We start from the raw sequence: 23,607 nt of genomic DNA, 5'->3' as shown, positions 1-23,607 counted from the left end.
TATTTATATTTTATTTTAGGTCGTTTTGTGAGTAGTTTTTGTTTTTTTCTTAAAGGGACAATAAGCGAAATCGTTTCACCGCTAGGTTCACTGTTGTGCACTGCCTGTAGAGCAAAACAAAGTGTGTCATGAGCCACACCTCCCTCTACCTCTGCTCTCCAACACCCCCTACTCGCCTCGTCTGTGCAGCCAAGCACCGCAGCATCTCCACGGACTATCACATTCAGACGGTCCCGGTGTTTCTTCCGCAGTCTTCGCTTCACTCAGCTTCACTCAGCTGCCCGATATACCCGCTGCTTCTTCCCACATTAACCTGAATAACAAACCAGGGGCTCAAACTGAGAGCTGGGAAGCTAGCGGAGGCTAAGTGGCTGTGCTGGCAGTTGAGTGAAGTGGAGCATGAGGAGGAAGCACCGGTTAGCCCCGCTTTCACTGCAGGCAGATTCACTCGCCACAGGGGCGATGAAATAAAACCTAAACAGCCAACTTAGTTTGGCTTAGTTTAGAAGTTAGCAATGTCTTTCACTCACTCTCGGTCTCTGCTGTGTTTAGCTATTTCCCTGCTTTCCTGTTAGCATTAGCACTACTCGGCTGCCACGCTAACACTCCAACTCCAACTGAGTTAGAACGTTAGCATGGCAGCCAACTAGTGCTAACGTCCCTACGCTTCTCTGCCAGGCTCAGTGAACCGGAGCCAAGAAGCGTGGGGACGTTAGCATTAGCACTAGTCGGCTGCCATGCTAACGTTCCAACTCTTCTCCGTGAGCCGGGAGCACGGAGAAGAGAGGACTGTTAGCATTAGCTCCCAGAGTTAGCACTAGAGCTACTATGGCTACTGGAGTAGCTTGCAGCTATGGAGCGCTTCTACCAGCTCTTCTAGTCACTGAGCCTTGCCTCCATTTCTGCAAATATATTGCATTTATTACAGGTACCATCATCACTGAAGTAGGCAGGGAAATAGCTAAACACAGCCGCCATTTTACAATGCTAATTGCAAATGTTAGCTGGGCTGCTGGGCTACTCACCTAACACAACCGTAATGCCTGACCCATTGCTGGGACCGAACCACTAATAACTCAAACTCTGGACATTAACCCATGCTACGACTGTAACATTAAATTTAATTGAATCGACATAGCGACATGTGCCTAACGTTACTGTAACACTAATTAAAACAGACATTTGACTTTAGGCTGTAGTCTTTTATAGGGAGGGAGGGTCAAGGGCTCCGAGAAGAGGAGGGGGGGATTCACATGAACGTACATGAACGCGCAGCCGGACTGGCTTGTAAACAATGGGCTGGAGATCAACACAGAGAGAGGGTGTGAGAGGTCATGCTATACTCCAGATGAAATTACACCTCTAGTTCTTCACATAGCAATTTTTTATTTCCTTCAATCTAGAAATGATGAATTTCGCTTATTGCTCCTTTAAGTCTAGTTTTTATTATTTGATTTTTATTTCAGTTAACTAAAATGTTTTTTCACACCCAGTTTTAGTTTTTAGTTTAGTTTTACTATAATAACCTTGGTCTGTTTGTGTTTAGTTGGAGGACAGGTCGGGCTTCAGAGAGATGCTACTGATGACCTGTGACAAATTTGATGTGCTTTTAGAAATGGTGGGACCACTGATCACCAGACAAGACACCAAGATGAGGATAGCAATTACTGCAAGGGAGAGGCTGTCCTTCACACTGAGATTCTTGGCAACAGGTGTTTATAGATATGAGATACACATGTACAGTTTTTTTCTCAGTTGTATTTTTATTTTGGAGTAATGTTGCTTTGTTTTTCTCCGTTATAGGTGAAACCTGTAAATCCCTGAGTTTCCAGTATGGGATTGGGGCAACAACAATATCTACTATTGTGAAGGAGACATGCGAGGCCCTGCATCAGGTCTTGAAAGATGAGTTCCTGAAGGTTAGAATCCTCCTTTCCTCTCCACTCTTCCCTCTCTTCCTCTCTGCTTGTCCTCTCCTCTTCCTCTCTCCTCCTCTCCACTCCTCCTCATCTTCCACTCTCCTCTTCTTCCTCTCTCTTCATCTTCTCCTCCCTTTCTTCTCTCTCCTCTTCCTCTCTCCTCCTCATCTTCCACTCTCCTCCTCTTCTTCCTCTCTCCTAATCTTCTCTCCTCCCTTTCTTCTCTCTCCTCTTCCTCTCTCCTCCTCCTCCTCTTCCACTCACCTCCTCATCTTCCTCTCTCCCCATCTTCTCTCCTCCCCCTCTCCTCTTCCACTCTCTTCCTCCTCTCTCCTCCTCACCTCTCTCATCCTCTCTCCTCCTCCTCCTCTCTCCTTATCAGAAGGTAACAGAATACATAGCATGTTACATTTCTTAGGAATTGTAAGTAATTTGTTATTTTAAGTGGTATGACTGTTTATGTTAATCTATCATTCTGCTCTTCTATTTGCAGACACCAAAATCAGAGGAGGAGTGGCAGGCTTTTGGGAGAAATGGCAATTTCCACATTGTCTGGGCACCCTCGATGGAAAACATATCTACATCCAGCCCCCGGCCCACAGCGGTAGCACATGGTTCAATTATAAAAGCAGATTTTCAGTTCTTATGATGGCTGCTGTAGATGCACATTATAAGTTCATTTATGTTAGTGTTGGTGCTCAGGGGAGGGTCTCAGATGCTGGGCTTTTTGCCCATTCTGACCTGAAGAGAGCATTTGACCGGGCTCTCCTGGATGTCCCGCCTCCCAAAAAGCTACCCAGTTCCGAGGTTGTGTGTCCCTACATGTTTGTGGGGGATGAGGCTTACCCTCTTAGAACAGACCTGATGAAGTCCTACCCCTACAGGCAGCTGCCAGATACCATGGCAAAAAGACTACATTTAAAAAAGAGAGGTTTTCTGTAACCATATTCTGTTACTGCGTTGCCTATGTTATGTGTAAATATATGTTTTCAGAAACATACTTTAGTTACTGTTTAGCTGTAAAATGAGATTGTTTGTTACCCGGCCTCCATGTTGAAAACTGTAGAGCGAGGATCAATCACCAGCCAACTCGCGGTACGTCACCTACTACGTCACCCACCAGCTGGAGCGTGAGTGGTCCGTTGCGTCCAGATCACTCCGTTTACCGTTATGGAATGAAGCCAAGAACCTTTAGCTACTTATTTGTTCCAATTTGAAGGTACTTAAATATTTTTGATTGTACTACTAAGATTGCTTTACTGTTTAATACTGCTTTTTTGTACAGAGTATTTTGAAACTGAAAATGTAAATGATTATAAATCAAAATATTACAAATGATTATTTATGATGAAAATAAAATGACTATCCATCACCACATTTCATATATTTGTTTTAGCCTTTTCAACATTACAGTGCATCTCAACATTTACAAATGCAAAACATTTATATTCATATTTTAGAAACAAGGGTGCCTGAGAACACAATATCATAAAATAGAATTTTATAAGTGATAGAAAGTAGACAAACTACATGTAGCCAGCTATAGTTGTCACTGCTACTATAAATCGTGTAACACAAAGATAAGATTCTTTAATTCTCATTGCAAACAATGAAATTTTGTTCGGCAGTAATCCACTCCAATTAGCAGCATATCAATCGTGTAACATTTCTATAAATGTGTGTGGGTGGTCCCTGAGTGGTAGGGGCGACATGGTGATGGGTTTGTAACAGTATTGGTGTGTGCGAGGTGAGCAGAAGTTTGTTTGAGGCCCAGGAAGCAGACCAATGCAGTCAGCAACTATCCACACTTTTGCCACCAGCTCCATATCCAACCGTTTCACCTGCACAAAGCATTCATTATTTTTCTTTTTACATTTGTCTGAGTGGCCACATTTTTTTATCAGCCTAAGCTCATCCGCAACATGATTTCCAAATGAAGTGTAAGCATCAGGAGCGGGCTTGGACACAATGGAAGGTGACATCTGCTGCAATAGCTTCAGTTTCTGATGCTCTACTGTTTCCTCCCCTCTGCGGCGACTTGAACCAGGCCTGGAAGTGGGAGGAGAGGGACCATTTTCCTGTTGGGTGGAGGGTTGTGGTCCTGTGGTAGACATGATAAACACTTATGAGGACCATACAGAAATTAATAAAACTAGGGAACAAATTAATAAATACACTCCAATGAAAAATATTATGCAGTGAGACATAAAATATCACATAAAACTAACTGACAATTTGAAATACTTTTTAAGTTGCCTGACTTTGTTGCTCCTAATTTGCACAAAAACCTACTAAGCATCCATAACACTGCCCTGATTATGCTGTCACTTTTCCCAAACCAGCATTACAGTATGTGACTCTTTCACCTGTTACACAGTGGGATGGGGCATGGATTTATTGTATAGATCACAGATAAGTTTACAAATATATTATTGTCTCTCTGGTTTATCTGTCTAAGAGAAATAAGAGACAAAGATGGTTCAAAGAGGATCTAAATTATCACCTGTCTATCAAAACTGAAAGGAGTATTTATCTGCTATTTATCCACAGATTTTCATAGTGCAACTGCATGGGAAAAGTTACTGGATTGTTTGAATTTAAACAACTAACCACAACCAGATAATATACAAGTAAATGAAAAATGTAAACAAAACCATGAGTGTACCTTACGTAGCAATTTCGGACATGTTGTCCTCATCGCTGGCGTGGTCATTCATGTCGCGCTCATCACTCAACAAGTCCTTGATGGATTGATCAAGCTGAAAGACAGTCAAATGTCAGTGGTGTGTCTGTGTGTGCCTAGTCATGCATTCATCAACAGAGTATTGCTAAAACAAATGATTAGGCTCTATGCACAACTCCACTACTTCCTGAAATTAAAGCAGGTCTTTTATTTCCTGCCTTATTGGCCAAACTGATTAATCCAGGTGTGTCAACAGTCACAACAATGATCAGGGACAACTGGATTAATCGGTTTGGCCAATAATGTAAGACAGGAAATAAAAGACCTGCTTTAATTTCAAGGAGTAGTGGAGCTGAGCATAGAGCCTATTGTAACTTACTGGGAAAAGTTGTGTAGTTAAAACTATTATACAATTACCTCATTAAACGTTTGTGTAGTCACATACAGTGCATTGAACCCAGAGTAGTTGGTGACTGAATATATGATTTTTTTGCAAGATACTGGTTTACCAAGGAAACTGTTTTGGAGCTTAACAGGATGATTGAACCAAGTGTCAAACATGAAAGTGACACAAATGCAGCTGTTAAGCTAACTATTAACATTTTTGCAAGCTAGCAACAACGTTACATTTTAATGGGAAAAGCAGACGTTGAAAGAGTTAACAGTTATTCCCCCTCTCATACTGGTGTGCTTACACTGTTCTCACTGTGGTGCTGTGCAACATGTTTCTTGAGAAACTCTAAGTTTCTCAACAGCCATCTCTGCCTTGACGTCAAACACTTCTCCCAACCTCCACTGGGTTGGGGCTTCAAAAGTTTAGTGTACTGGGTCCTCAATGTTGTCACCCTAGTCTTCATCTCCTCGACTGAAATCATACAAATCAATCAGCATCATCAACTTGTAGCTTTCCATCCCTCTCTCTCAGACACATACAGACCCCCCCCCCCCGCCCCCCCCCCTTCTTCTTCGTCTGCTTCTTTTACGGCAGTTGGCATCCACTTCCGGCTAAAAATCAAACATGTTTGAAAATAATCGGGTCGGCCTTGACGAGTCTGTGAGCCGATAGTGGAGTTCATCTTTCACCCGCTCACACTAGAAGATAATCTGGGCCGAACATCGGGGCCAATCAAGGTCCGAGACCCAATTTCTCCGCTGATTGTTGGGAGGGCAGAATCTGGGTCAAATCAGCCCGAGAATCCTGTAGTGTGAGCCAGGCCTAAGATATTTGTGCCGATATTTGTAAAGGTAGCAGGTGGTGCACTGTTTGTATTTGTAAAAGACAAAGATGTCTCTTTAAACTTAAAGATGAAAACATATGGGTATTGCTTAAGATTATATTTTAGGTGGCCATGGTGAAGGTGTTGACTTCAGAAGCTGATTCACCTAAATGTCATTATCAGTTAATGGTATGACTCTATGTGGAGTGTGTTAAAGTCAGAGAGGGGAACAGAATGATGTGTACATACTCAGAGAGGTCTGTCTCTGTGCTGTGACTGACAGTCTCATAAAACCATTTACCCACGTGTGTGTGTCACACTCTATGTCTGTTGTCATTGTCCTGCCTTAGAATCCACACACACACACACACACACACACACACACACACAATATACAGTAGATATGATCATATTGTATGCACATGTGCATAGAAATAATGCTCACATCAAAAAAATTAAAGTTCCTTCAAAGCATAGAACTGTAATATCCTGTGATTCACTGAAAACCTGGCTTTGGTGATTTTTTTTTTTTTCTTACATGCCAATCTGACAAAGCAGAGGACTCTGGGAGAGAAGGAGAGGAGGTGTGCACTTTATGATGAAAAAGGACTAGTGTGACAGTGGAAATATGAGGTGTTGTTTTGTTCCTGCTGTGGATCACTGCATCCGTTCAGAGCTGGTTGCAGTACAGCACTGCCCATGTTCAGGAGGAGGCCATCTTGTTGAGGTCGAGATGTGTAGACAGTCAAATCATACCACAACCAGAAACCATGGATTACCAGACCCATGAGAAGAAACATGGACAATTATAAAGCAGCAGCTAGCAATGCAAGAATACAGAAAAAAGGACTAAATTACAGACCACAAGTTAAAGGAGCTGATGGGATCACATTTCACTGGAGCTGTACCTAATATAATTCCATGTGACAAATGATTGATTGATTGATTGATTGATTGAGGAAGTGATAGCTTTACTCTGATTTGGGAACTGAATGTAACTGAATGGTGAGGGTTAGTTCAGCCAAGTACAACAGAGGTTCATCAAGGTTTTTCTTTAATGTGGGACAACAGTCTCCATCAGCATGAAGACACACTCCCAGTCATGTGCAGACTGTTTCTGTGTGTGTCTGCGTGTGTTGATGAGGGTGGTTAGGTCAGTGTGTATGTGGATGGCTCCTCTAACCCTTCACTGAACATGTGAAAGATTCATGCTGAGTTACAGTGTAAGCACTTTGGAACAGCAATATTTCTGGATGTCATAACAGTCAGTGGGTCTTATTCATGAAAAATGAGTAAATCTGTGTGTAGAGTTGCACATAAAAGCCTACTCTACTAAAAACCTACTACGGATTCAGGAACGCCGCGGGAAACTCAGATTTGATCGTAAAACACGTGTGTATGATCATGAATGCCAATCCATCGGAAAGTGACAGCACGCTCCCGGTAATCAGCAATTAGCATAAATCCCCACCCATGAATAGCCAATTACCACCATATAAGGAGGTGTAGGTGCATCCAGTCGACCTGTCAGTCATGGCGCAAAGAAAGAAAGAGAGAGAAAGAAAAAATAATTTTTGTCACCACCGACCCAGCGAATAACGCTCAGGCGGAACAGATCATTACGCTCAGACAGAACAAGTGCCGAATTACGACCCAGATCACAGGGCTCTTGCGTTCACCTTATGGCCTATAAGCACACACAAAAAATACAGCGGTCACCAAACAAACAGAAGATTCATTTGTGGGGTTTTGAATGAAGTGGGGACGGCCGAAGGCCGAAGAGGCTGTGATCCGGCTGTCCTTACGGATATTTTTATTATCATCATTCAACATGTAGAAAGAACGTGTACTCTACTGAGTTGATTTACATAGATAATTCACAATCATGAACCTAATCTGGATCTTAAACCTGCTAATTACCAACTAATTTAACTAAATGTGTTATATTTTTAATATTTTGTCATGTTTAGATTACGTGTTTCAAATACATCTGTGTATTGTGTACATAACAGAGCGCATTACGGATTAAAATTGTAATTTCCAATAGTGACAAGCAATATTTATGTGCTTTACTAAATTTACACAAGCACTACGAGTGGTCAGGAGCAGGAGTAGATTTTGTTGGTAGCTACGAAAAGATCGGAGCTACTAAAATATTGATGAATGCGGACACGCACGTAAATTTCCGTCTGCGAACAGTTTACACACAAATTCCTTCTGCTCACGTTTCATGAATTAAACCCAGTATCTTTAAATCTGACTTAATGGAACCAAGTATTCTGCCTTTCCAAAGTGAAGGTCACTATTGGAGGAAAGAACTTTTCCTACTGGACCGACAGGACCAACATACTCTCACTTGGTCATAAACTTTACATGTCGACATACAACATGTAAGGTTCCCTGAGTGCGTTGGTTTTTGATGTTCTGGGATGCCGTGTCAAGCTGTGTTCAGCCTGTTACATGCATTGTGTGTTTTCAAAATACACTTCTGTTTTCACAAGAAATGTACAGTTTGCATACGGACTCTTTCAAAAACTAAATGCACTATGTCGGTACAATACAGCACATTGACATTTTATCCTTCAATAACAAACATAACAACAACAACATATGCACATGGTTGGGTTTAGGAAAAAATAACTGGGTTTGAACACTGGCCTCCTGGGTGAAAGTCAGTGGTTGTTGGACTTTTTATGCAACTGGTCTGTCTATGCAGTGGAGACAGGCAAATACTTTTTAATTAGTGCTACATGGCCAGAGAATGGGGTTTGGCATTTGCTTCTGCAAAGAGGTAGCCAGACTCCTGTTTGCAGACTTTTCATCTGCATCTAACACCATGCAGCCACACGTTTTAGCTGAGAAGCTTATTACACGCTTCCACCTCAATCACCAACTCACTCTGTGGATTACTGACTTTCTTACAAACAGGTCACAGAGAGTGCTGGTGAATAATACTCTGTCTGAGATCCTCTTCACCTCCACTGGCTCTCCACAAGGATGTGTCCTTTCTCCACTTCTCTTCATCCTCTACACAGATGACTGCAGATCTGCCCAACCAAATTGTCACTTTGTTAAATTTGCTGATGACATAGTCCTCCTGTCTCTGCTCTCTGGCCGCACACATCATCACAGCTCAGCTCTACAGGACTTTGTGGAGTGGTGTGGAAGCTCTTGCCTTGAGCTCAACATAAATAAGACCAAGGAGATGAATGTGACTTTTTCCCCCAACCAGAGACAGGTGGCTGAGGCAGTCACTACCATCATACAGGAGGAACCAGTGGAGATTGTGGAGGAGTACAAATACTTTCTTCAACAACTTGCTGAGGTTTTTCTCTAACACAAAGGAGATCCTAAAGAAATGTCATCAGAGACAGTACCTACTCAGGAAGCTGAAATCATTTGGGGTTAACAAGGACATTCTCACCACATTCTTTTGTGCTTTCATTGAAAATGTAATAACTTTTTCTTTCACTTGCTGGTTCTACTCCATCACCCTGCAGAACAGAAACCACCTGCTGAACATTGTCAAAGCCTGCTCAAAAATCATTGAGGAGCCTGTCCGAGCACTCACTGCCCTATGCGCTCAGCAGACTGTAAAATACCATTTTCTGTGTCCTGAGTTTGAATGGCTCCCCTCGGACAGCAGACTACACTGTCCAGGCTGACAGAAGAGGAACGCAACCTTTGTCCCCAAGACTGTCCAGCTCCTCAACGCTGAAGCACTATTAAAGGGCCAGTGTGTAATATTTGGCATGGTTTATTGTCAATCTGAATCTGAATCTGAATATTCTACCCATTAATATGTTTATACAAGTGTATGATCGCTATAAAATAAAATTCGTTTGGTTTTCGTAGCCTTATAATTATGCTTTCATATATATATATATATATATATATATATATATATATATATATATATACATATATCAAGGGCCTTGCTTTAGAGAGGTCGCCATCTTGCGCCGCCATGTATGTACGGCAGACCGAGCGGACAATCCAGCCAGCCAGAGAACGCGTTTCGTGTGTATAAATGAACCAACAAAGACAGCGGAAGGAAAGAAGAAGGAGGAAGAAACAGCAGAGAGTGTTAGTAGTTCGTCGATAGAGAGTAGTGAAAAGTTTTTTTAGTTATAAAGTTTGCGAATGGACCACACTTACCACGCAACAGGAGAGAATGAACCCGAACCATCATCTGCGAGGAAAAGAAGACGCAACTTCACTCCTTGTGATGCACTCTCTGCAGCGCTTTTCCTCCTGGTGATATATCTCCCAACGATGGTAGCAGTAGCACTGAATCCCATTCTGTGCATTCAGCCTCTCTTCTCACCCACTCAGCATCAAACACATGGAGTTCCTCATCTGTATGTTCCGGCTCAAACAGGTATGGCTCTGGGTCTGTGTCCGCTACAAGAAACTCTTCAAAATCACGTTCAAAGTCGTCCATTGCAGCTACTATAGTCCGGAGATATTGCTAGGCTAAATAAACAGCTGAGCACTGTTTACCGGCTACGCTGTCAGTCAGTGTGCGGGCTGGAGATTGGCGTAGCAGAGAGGGGAGGGGGGTCCCCACTTAGGATGGCAAACGAGTTTGTGTGTAAAGTTATTAAGTGTGTCTGTTACGCTAGAAGAGTCAGAGTTTGGGACGGAGTGGAGTGTTACCAGAGTTTCTGGAGTGCTCAAATAAACGGGCCTTTTTCCCGAACACTCCTCTGGTCTCCTGCTCGTGAGGGATTCATTACAATATCGTAACATGGCTTAGATTTCTAAATAAACATTCACCTCGTGGCTAGATAGACCTACTCCTGAAAAAGTCGTGCGCAAGGCTTTTTGTCCCTACGAGGCCACCGTCATTTACCCGACGGGAGGGGTAAGCGAGTGAGCCCTGCAATCTAGAATTTGACCACTGATGTCACTGTTTTCAACGGTTTTCAACCCATTTTACACACTGGGCCTTTAACACTTTAACACTTTACAATCCATGCACTTTATAAATTATTTTTTTTATTTTGTATGTTGCAGTGTATGTGCTGACTTTTGTGTCACTGATTGTGTTTTTATAGCTACTGTCATGCCCTTTTAAATGCCCCTTGGGGATACATAAAATGATTTGAATTGAATTGAATTGAAAACCTGCAACTACCGGAATGCACTGGGCTGCACTGGACCAAAAATCACTTGTGCTGGTGGGTGACATAATACCAACTGGCATTACAAAACAATATGGTGCCTGGCTGGTAACCAATAATCTGATATTACAGTTAAACAGTGCACTAAAATATGTTTCTTGGGGCAGCAGTGGGGCAGCAGTGGTCGAGGTAGAGCAGGTTCGTCCACTAATTGGAAGAGCAGTGGTTCAGTCCTCTGGTCCTCCTGTCCGCATATCAAAGTATCCTTGGGCAAGATACTGAGCCCCAAACTGCCCCTAATGGCTGTGCCATTGGTGTGTGAGAGTGTGTAAATGGTTACTGAGTAGCAGGTGGCACCTTGTATGGTAGCCTTGGCCACCAGTGTGTGACTGTGTGTGAATGGGTGAGTGTGACATGTAGTGTAAAAGTGCTATGAGTGGTCACAAGACTAGAAAGGCGCTATGCCTATCTAAACAGTGCGCATGCGTCCGTGCATGCAGCCTGTTGCAGTCGCTTCTGCCTTTTTTCTTAGTTTTTCTACTTGTTTGCTTTATTAAGTTAGGTACTTGTGCTTGTATTTTATGACTGACATTTTGAAATGGCGCCCTCTCCAAACATGCTGATAGAGAGAGTTGTGCTCTGTTTCCTCACTCTGGAATTATTAATTCTTTCATTCGGACCCGGCACCATTGCGCAACAAATTCATGGCTGCATTGTTTACTCCAGAGATCAGCTGATCTTGCTGAGGCAGAGATCCCAGCTGAAATGTGGAGTAAAACACACAGAGGATGCAGGGGAGGAATTAAAGAGCGGAGGAAAAAAGCAGGGTTGAGACAACAGAGGCTTATGGAGAAGAGGAAATATAAGCCCTGTCTCCCCTCTCTCATCATGGGCAATGTGAGGTCGCTGGCAATTTTTTTATTGTTTTTATTTTTTTTTATATACTTTATTAATCCCCGAGGGGAAATTCAATTCAATTTTTCACTCTGTTGTCAATTACACACAGGTCCAAACACACACATGCACAAACTGGACCTATACATGCACTAAGTGGAGAGCTGCCCATGACAGGCGCTCCGAGCAGTTGGGGAATTCGGTGCCTTGCTCAGGGGCACCTCGGCAGTGCCCAGGAGGTGAACTGGCACCTCTCCAGCTACCAGTCCACGCTCCATATTTTGGTCCGGACGGTGACTTGAACAGGCGACCCTCCGGTTCCCAACCCAAGTCCCTATGGACTGAGCTACTGCCCCCAGATAAGATGGACGAGCTAACAGCGGTCGCCAGGAGTCAGAAGGAGTAACGGGAATGTAGTCTGATGTGCTTTACTGAGACATGGCTTCACCAGGACATTCCCGACAACAACGTCTCCATCAGCGGCTTTCAGACTGTTTGGACCGACTGGGACTGCACCGAGAGCGGTAAGCGCAAAGGAGGGGGGCTTGCCGTTCTAGTCAACAACTGATGCTGCAGTCCTGACCATATTTCTATTAAGGAACGAATCTGTTACCCAGACATTGAACTGTTTGCTGTTGGACTCAGGGCGTATTATTTGCCCAGGGAGTTTTCACATGCCATTATGGTGTCTGTTTACATCCCCCCCTCTGCTAACCCGACGTCAGCCTGTGACGCCTGCAGACTAAACACCCGAGTGCCTTCATAACTATCTCGGGTGACTTCAACCACGTCACCATGGCAACAACATTGCCCACATTTACACAGTATGTGAACTGTCCTACCAGAAAAGAGAGAACACTGGACTTGCTGTATGCAAACGCCAAGGATGCATACAGCTGCTCCTCCCTCCCCTCTCTGGGTAGGTCAGACCACAACCTGGTGCACCTCAACCCCTACTATGTACAACTAGTCAAGAGCCAGCCTGCGACCATGAGGACAGTGAGGAGATGGTCGGAGGAGGCTTATGAGACACTGCAGGGCTGTTTTGGGGTGACAGACTGGCAGGCACTCTGTGAGCCACATGGGGAGGACATTGATGGGCTCACAAAATGCATCACGGACTACATAAGTTTCTGTGTGGACTCCACTGTCCCAGCCAGGACTGTCCATTGTTATCCAAATAACACACCATGGGTAACAAAGGACATCAAAGCCATCCTCAATGCAAAAAAGAGGGCCTTCACAGCTGGTAACAGGGAGGAGGTGAGAACAATAGAGGGGGAGCTGAAGATAAAGATCAGGGAGACTAAGGAGAGGTACAGGAGGAAGCTGGAGTGGAAACTCCAGCAGAACAATGTGAGAGAGATCTGGAGTGGAATGAGGACCATCACTGGTTTCAGGACCAACAACAACAGAGGAGTTGAAGGCAGCGTGGACAGGGCCAATGAACTGAATTTGTTTTTAACAGATCTGACACTGCTGGCCCTGCCCATCCCCCCTGACTCTTCTGCTGTCTGTCTTGGACAACCATCACCCACTCTGCCCTCCTCCCCCACTCCTCCCTCTCACACCCCAACACCCTCCTGCGTGAGCCCTCCTCACACCTCCTCCCCCGTGGCCAGACTGACTGCCCTCGCCATCATGAGGACTACACCCCTCACCCACGTGTCGTCACCTCCATAATGTGCTTCACTGCTGACCATGTGAGAAGACAGCTGATGAGACTCCACTCAAATAAGGCTCCAAGCCCTGATGGTGTCAGCCCCAGGGTGCTCAAAGCCTGTGCCCCCAGCTATGTGGAGTACTCCAGCATGTCTTCAACATGAGCCTGGGGCCCCGTTTATACGACAACGATTTCAACTGAAAACGGTAAACTTTAGTTGCGTTTTGGCCGATCGTTTACACGACAGCAGGGTTTTGGGTGCCTGAAAACACGTTTCGAAAACAGGTTCCAGAGAGCAACTTTTTGGAAACAGCAGCGTCTCCGTTGTCATGTAAACTTGCAATATGCAGTTCCTCTGAAAACAGAGACTTTTCGCACATGCGCATTACGGTTCCAGTCACTAGGCATGCTGACCATCACAACAACAATGCCGAGCTCTGTTTGTGCTGCTCACCCTGTTGACTTGAAGTGAAGAGTAGATCTGTTACTGTAGCGACTCCACCTCGTCGTCCATCCAGACAAAGTTATCTGTGCATGCTTTTGCCATTGTGTCTTCTTTGTTTTGGTTTGTAATCACTGCGTTGTAGAGGAAGGCGCTTCAGTGCAGGCGCATGGCATCATGCCGTGGTGTTGCTTTGCAAATTTACACTGCCATCCATTGGCCTGGCGTGCATACTACAGCGTTTCCAGTAGATTATGTGGCTCCGTGTGAACGGAGATCGCTTCAATAACGTTGTCATATAAATGCAGAAGTTTTTTAAAACGCAAAGGACAGACTTTTCCGTTTTTAGAGAAACCATTGTCGTCTAAACAGGGCCTGAGTCTCTAGAGGGTCCCCATGCTGTGGAAGACATCCTGCCTTGTTCCTGTGCCAAAGACGTCACGTCCCAGTGGCTCCAAGGACTACAGACCCATGGCATTGACCTCCCACATCATGAAGACCCTGGAGAGACTCGTCTTGGAGCAGCTCTGGCCCATGGTCAAGCCACTTTTGGAGCCCCTCCAGTTCACCTATCAGCCCCAACTTGGAGTTGAGGACGCCATCATCTACCTGTTCAACCGCATCTACGCCCACCTGGACAAGCCGCCGAGCACTGTGAGGGTCATGTTTTTGAATTCTCTAGTGCGTTCAACACCATCCGTCCAGCTCTACTGGGTGACAAGCTGACAGTAATGCAGGTGGATGCCCCCCTGGTGTCCTGGATTGTAGACTGCTTGACTGGCAGACCACAGTATGTGCGCTTGCAACACTGTGTCAGACAGAGTGGTCAGCAATACCGGGGCCCCGCAGGGGACTGTCCTCTCTCACTTCCTCCTTGCCCTCTACACCACGGACTTCAGCTATTGCACTGAGACCTGCCACTTTCAGAAGTTTTCTGATGACTCTGCTATAATTGGATGTATCACCAAGGGTGATGAGGATGAGTACAGGGCTGTTTTGGATAACTTTGTCATATGGTGTGAGCAGAACCATGTGCAGCTCAACATGGCAAAGACAAAGGAACTGAATGTGGAACTGAGGAGGACCAAGACACCGATGACCCCTGTTTCCATCCAGGGGGTCAGTGTGGACATTGTGGAGAGCTATAAGTACCTGGGGGTACATATGGACAATGAATTGGACTGGGCAAAGAACACTGACTCTCTCTACGGGAAGGGCCAGAGCCGTCTCTATTTTCTGAGGCAACTGAGGCCCTTCAACATCTGCCGGACTATGCTCAGGATTTTCTATGATTCTGTGGTGGCCAGTGTTATCCTCTATGCCGTTGTGTGCTGGAGCAGCAGGCTGAGGGTGGCAGACTCAACAAACTGATCCGCAAGGCCAGTGACGTCGTGGGAGCGGAGTGTGACTCTCTGATGGTGGTGTCAGAGAGGAGGATGCTGTCTAAGCTACGAACTATCTTGGACAATGTCTCACACCCACTCCACCATGTGCTGCTCAGACACAAGAGTACTTTCAGTGGGAGACTCATACCACCTAAATGTACCACTAAGCGCCACAGGAAATCATTCCTGCCTGTGGCCATCAAACTGTACAACTACTCTGAGTGGCCCTGAGACTATTTCACCCACTGTCAACATGTGCAATACTTCAACTTGTGCAATAACCCCATTTTACCTTGACTGTATATATTCTGTGTATTATCTATTTAGGTTACTATACACATTTTACATTTATACTACTATACAAGTGCAGTCCATTTACCATTTACCAAAACACCTGAGGTGAGAAAAAGGCGACGGGATGCATTGCTGGTGGGGGTTTTAAAGGGCCAGCGTGTAATATTTGGCATGGTTTATTGTCAATCTGAATCTGAATCTGAATATTCTACCCATTAATATGTTTATACAAGTGTATAATCGCTATAAAATAAAATTTGTTTGGTTTTCGTAGCCTTATAATTATGCTTATATATATATATATATATATATATATATATATATATATATATATATATATATATATATATATATATATATATATATACAGTACAGGCCAAAAGTTTGGACACACCTTCTCATTCAATGCGTTTTCTTTATTTTCATGACTATTTACATTGTAGATTCTCACTGAAGGCATCAAAACTATGAATGAACACATGTGGAGTTATGTACTTAACAAAAAAAGGTGAAATAACTGAAAACATGTTTTATATTCTAGTTTCTTCAAAATAGCCACCCTTTGCTCTGATTACTGCTTTGCACACTCTTGGCATTCTCTCGATGAGCTTCAAGAGGTAGTCACCTGAAATGGTTTCCACTTCACAGGTGTGCCTTATCAGGGTTAATTAGTGGAATTTCTTGCTTTATCAATGGGGTTGGGACCATCAGTTGTGTTGTGCAGAAGTCAGGTTAATACACAGCCGACAGCCCTATTGGACAACTGTTAAAATTCATATTATGGCAAGAACCAATCAGCTAACTAAAGAAAAACGAGTGACCATCATTACTTTAAGAAATGAAGGTCAGTCAGTCCGGAAAATTGCAAAAACTTTAAATGTGTCCCCAAGTGGAGTCACAAAAACCATCAAGCACTACAACGAAACTGGCACACATGAGGACCGACCCAGGAAAGGAAGATCAAGAGTCACCTCTGCTTCTGAGGATAAGTTCATCCGAGTCACCAGCCTCAGAAATCGCAAGTTAACAGCAGCTCAGATCAGAGACCAGATGAATGCCACACAGAGTTCAGCATGGCTACCACAGCATCCTGCAACGACATGCCATCCCATCCGGTTTGCGTTTAGTTGGACGATCATTTATTTTTCAACAGGACAATGACCCCAAACACACCTCCAGGCTGTGTAAGGGCTATTTGACCAAGAACCCAATCGAGATGGTTTGGGGTGAGCTGGACTGCAGAGTGAAGGCAAAGGGGCCAACAAGTGCTAAACACCTCTGGGAACTCCTTCAAGACTGTTGGAAAACCATTTTAGGTGACTACCTCTTGAAGCTCATCGAGAGAATGCCAAGAGTGTGCAAAGCAGTAATCAGAGCAAAGGGTGGCTATTTTGAAGAAACTAGAATATAAAACATGTTTTCAGTTATTTCACCTTTTTTTGTTAAGTACATAACTCCACATGTGTTCATTCATAGTTTTGATGCCTTCAGTGAGAATCTACAATGTAAATAGTCATGAAAATAAAGAAAACGCATTGAATGAGAAGGTGTGTCCAAACTTTTGGCCTGTACTGTATATATATATATATATATCAAGGGCCTTGCTTTAGAGAGGTCGCCATCTTGCGCCGCCATGTATGTACGGCAGACCGAGCGGAAAATCCAGCCAGCCAGAGAACGCATTTCGTGTGTATAAATGAACCAACGAAGACAGCGGAAGGAAAGAAGAAGGAGGAAGAAACAGCAGAGTGTGTTAGTAGTTCATCGATAGAGAGTAGTGAAAAGTTTTTTTAGTTATGAAGTTTGCGAATGGACCACACTTACCACGCAACAGGAGAGAATGAACCAGAACCGTCATCTGCGAGGAAAAGAAGACGCAACTTCACTCCTTGTGATGCACTCTCTGCAGCGCTTTTCCTCCTGGTGATATATCTCCCAACGATGGTAGCAGTAGCACTGAATCCCATTCCGTGCATTCAGCCTCTCTTCTCACCCGCTCAGCATCAAACACATGGAGTTCCTCATCTGTATGCTCCGGCTCAAACAGGTATGGCTCTGGGTCTGTGTCCGCTACAAGAAACTCTTCAAAATCGCGTTCAAAGTTGTCCATTGCAGCTACTATAGTCCGGAGATATTGCTAGGCTAAATAAACAGCTGAGCACTGTTTACCGGCTACGCTGTCAGTCAGTGTGCGGGCTGGAGATTGGCGTAGCAGAGAGGGGAGGGGGGTCCCCACTTAGGATGGCAAACGAGTTTGTGTGTAAAGTTATTAAGTGTGTCTGTTACGCTAGAAGAGTCAGAGTTTGGGACGGAGTGGAGTGTTACCAGAGTTTCTGGAGTGCTCAAATAAACGGGCCTTTTTCCCGAACGCTCCTCTGGTCTCGTGAGGGATTCATTACAATATCGTAACATGGCTTAGATTTCAAAATAAACATTCACCTCGTGGCTAGATAGACCTACTCCTGAAAAAGTCGTGCGCAAGGCTTTTTGTCCCTACGAGGCCACCGTCATTTACCCGACGGGAGGGGTGAGCGAGTGAGCCCTGCAATCTAGAATTTGACCACTGATGTCACTGTTTTCAACGGTTTTCAACCCATTTTACACACTGGGCCTTTAATTTTGCACAAAGTATAAAATAGCCAAATATCTTGTCCCAGTGTCCAGAGCAACGAGACGCGGTCCCATTTCAGGGGGGAAAGCCTGGCTCAGGGAGGTTTATGGGATTGTATGTGAGGAAGAGGAGGGGGTGGGTGGTGCCTGGTGAGGGAGTTGTTGATTTTAAGATGATGCAATTTCAAAGTGAGCATTCAATACATCCATAATCCGACTGTGCTCTATATGGCTGGATACAGCTCTCACCCAAATTGTGTGTATGAAGTCTGTGTGTGTGTGTGTGTGTGTGTGTGTGTGTGTGTGTGTGCGCACGTGCGTGCGTGTGTGTCAGATCACTCAGGACAGTGTCCTGGGAGGATTAGCTGTGTCTGTATCTAGTGAGCATGCCCTGTTCTTCAGAGTTGAGTCTGCTCTTCATACACAGACAAACACAGCTACAGGCTGACTCTCTAATCTTGGCCTCCAGATTTCAGTCATAATTACTTACATGCACTTAGTCAGATGTTTACCCTAAACCCTCAGTCTTGAGCTATAAAGTGTGACTCCTAACCTGCCATTAAAGCCAAACTATAGCTCTATACACAGAAATAGCCTCCAATAAAAAGTTGAAGGCAGAATATTTGTGGAGCAGGACAGTGAGGTGGACAGCTCTTAAATGCATGTTCTGGTGATGTTAGGAGGCTTTAGAGATGAGCTTGACTCTTATTTTGTCTGAGGCTATATTCATGCCATACTTTTACTCAGAGTTTGTGGGCTGAGTCTTCCTGCTCTTTGTCATTATGTCCATGAAGGAATACATAGCAGCTACATCGCATACTTACTTACTTACTGCAAGCACCTGGGCTGTTTTCTTATGTTGCATGTTCATGATTGTGTTTCTGACTTGTCAGTACAACACACTGATGCAGTAGTTTCCAACCTTTTCAGCTTGTGACCCCTCAAAAGGAAGCAGAGTTTACCGGCTGCTCTTCATCACAGCTTGCATGTATCTATAAGCTGTTAACACTTAGCCAAAGAGTAAACTTTCCCTCTCCCTTTCTCCCCTCACAGTGATTTATATGAATACTTATTAGAGGCCTGAGGAGGTCAAATGTTGTGGTCATTTGAAGCAGAACGAATTAAGACTCAAGTCATTTTGTGCTGCAGAAATAGATTGTCTTTTGATCTGCTCTCAGTCATATTTTTGGTTTTTAAAGAAACTCACCAACAATCTGCATTTTGAGCAGAGTCCTGTACTGGGTTGGGTACCTACAGGTGCCCAACGGGTAACCCGAAAAAAGCTGTGTAAGGGGCAAAAATATGTATGTATATAAGAGAGAGCATGATGTGTGCACCACACAGCTTCGGTGTCAGGTGAGGGAGAGCATGGTGCGCCCTGCAGCTTCAGCTTCAGGTGAGGGAGAGCAGCTGCTACCTCATTGGTTTGAAGCAGTAGCACACTAGTGTTAAATGTGGTCACAATTAATCCCTGACCACCTCCTGAGGTGGTTTGACTGATTGGTTTACAATCCATCCTCAGTGTGTTTGGGTGCATTTACACCTGTACTGTTATGGGATCCTGCAATATCTGATCACAATCCATCCATCCATCCATCCATCCATCTTCTAACTGCTTCATCCTCTTGAGGGTCACGGGGGGGAACTCTGTTTTTAGCCTCACTGTAGCCTGTAGCTCTGACTGCTTCTGTGCTCCGCATTCACGTGTGCGCGCGCTCAGGGTGATCGGTGATCTCTGAAGAGCAACAGTCTCGTCAGTACTGATGACCAGATTCTCAAGTGCAGGCATCGCCAATTCCCAGTCTGAGCAGCAAAGACTTTCCTCATCCGTTGGCATTGCTTTGCATTTGAAACAACTACACCACCAGGTTTCCATTGCTCGACTCCGGTATTCTGTGGCTTGCTGATTGTTAGGCTCATGAGCTGTGGCGGCTGCTTCGTCCAGGAGCCTGAGTTCCGTCCGTATACTCGGGCTCAAACAAATACGGCTCAACAGAGAAATGCTGTTCCTCCTCAATTTCAAAGTCTTCAGACATGTTGGGCTGTTCTTTGCTAAAAGACCGTAGTGCAAATTATCTTTTAGCTCTGTGGTTACGTTGTCTCTCCCTGCGGTACACGTGTCACGTGATGTAAACATGGGTGAGCAAAGCTCATGCTTTCGCTGGTCTCGCGCAGGCACGCACACGTGAGCGTGGAGCACAGAGAAGCAGTCAGAGCTACAGGCTACAGTGTATGGAGTAAGACAACTTCCAAAAAGATGTATCCATGATTCTAACCATTTGTATTCGTAATGTTAAACATTTGTATGTCAATAAAAAAGTTGTACACAAAATTCTGCTGTCATACGCATGAGTCTGAGAAATTGTTTGGGTTAGAATTGTTTTTATGTGAGTATGAATCTAAAAGATGTGAGTGCAAAGTCTTGTGAATACAACTCTAATTTCTACGACTATGAAGTCTTCACTGTGAATACGAATTCAAGTTTGTGGGTACGAGTAGAAAAGTGTTCAAATGACGTCACATAGGTCACAGGCAGGTCACAGGGGAAACTAATCGAACCCCGATTGCTCCGAAAGCGCATGCGCACAAGCCAAAGATGGCTGCAAGCGGTGCACCCAGGGATGCTCGTGGGGATGCAAGTGAAGCATCACAGGTAAAGTCAATAACACATCCAATATTTATTTATTTATTTATTTCATAAAATTGTACTGTTTTAAATAATATACAGTTTATGGACGTACAGACGTACTGCTTAGCTTGCAAGCTAACGACGTGCCGGTGACCCACAGTTAGGCCTAGTGCTTGCATTAGCCTACTAGCATTAACGTTAGAAGTTGGCTTACCTGCAAAATATGAAAAAACTAAACTAAACTAATTTTAGATATAATGTTGACCAAAATACGGCTTCCATCGATTTATAAATTGTGTCAGTTGTCGTATATTTCTGCCCATCGTTTGCCTTACTGTAAGTTAAGTCCGGTTTCAGTTCTTCTTTGCTAACTCTGTTCTCGGTCTCGTGCATTTGTTTACAACGAAGCCAGCGGGGAGTCAATCAGTGGATCAATGGATTATCATACACACATTATGACGTGTATATATTTGTAGTCTTATCTGTCATAAATAAGAGATTAGGGGTTATGGGGCGTGTTTGTGTCGCTGTGTCGCGGTGCCGCAGAGACAAGAGCTGGGACACCGGGTTATATTCTTCATGTAAAGAGTTACAAGTCGTTTATTATTTAACCAGCACTATTACTCTGAAGCCGTTTAATCAAGGTAAAAAAAATGAACCATAAGGCAAATGTCCTGCATAGCCTCTTGGATCAGAGTAATAATAATTGACATTTATTGTATTAACTCGAATGCTTATGATTGGTATATTATTTTGCTAAAAATACAAAATTATTTTGAATGTCTGTCCAGCCTATGTGGAATTTATAAAACACTCTATGTTGGTAAACGACTATGTTAACAGTGGCATTTGTTGTTTACAGGGACCAGTGGCCACTCGGTTATTGGAACATCTGAAATCGAGGATTACAGATGTGTTGAATCAACCACACTTGAACTTGGACTATTTACAATACATTGTAAATCAAGAAGCATTCATTCTGACAGCTGCCTCCAGTACTTTAAACATCCCAGCTGAAATTGTGTCTTGTCTTTTATCCCTGCAAAGTAAGATCCACGCAGCTGCTTCCCAATAGAGTCCCTGTGCTTTTATTAGAGCTGGAGAAGGAGGCCGACCAAAGTTCATTTTTTCTGAGGAGCTTCTGTCTTGGCTCATCGACGTCCCCTTACCAGTGTCTTGCATCGCCAGTGTGTTGGGTGTCAGCCAGAGCACAATTTTCAGGCGCATGCGTGAACTTGGCTTGTCCACGTGGTCCACATACAGCACCCTAACTGACAGTGAATTGGATAATGCAGTCCAGTCCATCAAATGCCGGATCCCAAATGCAGGATATCGCATGGTAAAAGGCTGTCTGCAAGCCGATGGACATCGGGTTCAATGGGATCGTATTAAAGAGTCCATGCACAGAGTTGATGCTCCAGGAGTTTTGGAGAGAATGACACGGCTGGGCTGCATAGTGAGGAGGAAATATTTTGTGCAAGGGCCTTTGTCGTTAGTCCATATAGATACCAATCATAAGCTCATACGGTAACACTTACATTAGACTTATTCACATATTTACTTATTTGGGGGCACTGCTCATTGTCAATTCATATTTTGTTTTCTAGGTACAACATTGTCATATTTGGTGCTATAGATGGGTACTCGAGAAAGGTTTGTCACCTTTTATTGCAGTGTTTTATTATCTCTGAATGTGTTTGTATTCATGTATTCACTGTTCTATCACAAACTGCATATGTGTTACCTACATGGTTCACACACATTATTAACAATGAATTTTATCATATATTATTCTGTCACCTTAAGTAGATAGACCCAGATTGCAATTTTAGGGAGCAATACTGACTGGTCAATCATATGGGAAAAAAAATGGTGGGAGGAGGGAGGGGAGGAGAAAATAATGAGAAGAAAGGGAGGAGTTTAAAGAGAGGTCAAGAGTAGCAGGAGGATGAAGAAGGCAGGTGGGATGAGACAAAGGCAGAGGTACAGGAGGAGAAGAGCAGGGAATAAACATTTTAAATAAAGATAACTTATCTTATGTGTTGTAGGCCTTAATATTTTGCCTCTGCAGATTCAAACACTGTCTTTCTATACAGATTTTCTATCTGGAACCTGCAACAAATAACCGCTCAAACACTGCTCATTCACTTTTTCTGAAGGCAGTGGAAAACTATGGCTGGCCTTCCAGGTAAACAATGACATGAACTTGGTCTATTGTTTCATTATCCTAATTACTCATTTCAGTAATAGTTGATGGAATATTTTGTTGATGAATACATTTCTTCCATGTATTTTCAAGGGTCAGGGGCGATGAAGGCGTTGAAAATGTCTCAATTGCTGAAACCATGTTCACTGTGAAAGGCACTGGAAGAGAGAGCTTCATAGCTGGGCGCAGTGTGCATAATCAAAGGTTATAATAAATAATTCACATAATTTACAGTATATCATATAAGATGTAAAGTGGAAAAAAGTATTGTTATAAAGTATTTTCGGTCAGATAATTAAAGTTTTCAGCTGAATAATTCCTCTTTCTGATCTAAGATGGAACGCCTCTGGCGAGATGTCTGGACCAGCATGACACACCTTTACTATGAAGTTCTTCACAGTCTCGAGGAAGATGGTCTGTTGCATTTGGCAGATGTTGTTCATCTGTTTTGTGCCCACTATGTCTTCCTTCCACGCCTGGCAGAGGCCCTTCACACCTTCACAGAAGGCTGGGACAACCATCCTTTACGGTCTGAAGGT

The 23,607-nt window shown here is 43.9% G+C and overlaps 1 protein-coding gene, 1 long non-coding RNA gene and 1 pseudogene across 2 annotated transcripts in view; all 3 read left to right on the top strand.

The window, feature by feature from the left end:
• LOC117253819 (cadherin-2-like) overlaps window positions 1-23,607 on the top strand; it is a 469,385-nt gene that overhangs the window by 141,427 nt on the left and 304,351 nt on the right. The window lies entirely within an intron of this gene.
• Window positions 21,364-22,393, top strand: LOC144463717 (uncharacterized; annotated as a pseudogene).
• LOC144463701 (uncharacterized) lies at window positions 22,439-23,279 on the top strand. Its single transcript, XR_013491740.1, has 3 exons — window positions 22,439-22,515; window positions 22,959-23,050; window positions 23,162-23,279. It is a non-coding gene; the product is annotated as an uncharacterized LOC144463701 (long non-coding RNA).

The sequence above is a fragment of the Epinephelus lanceolatus genome, chromosome 6, assembly GCF_041903045.1.
Source record: "Epinephelus lanceolatus isolate andai-2023 chromosome 6, ASM4190304v1, whole genome shotgun sequence".
Taxonomy (NCBI): domain Eukaryota; kingdom Metazoa; phylum Chordata; class Actinopteri; order Perciformes; family Serranidae; genus Epinephelus; species Epinephelus lanceolatus.
The sequence above is the reverse complement of the archived record's forward strand: the minus strand, read 5'-3'. Positions and strand labels throughout refer to the sequence as shown.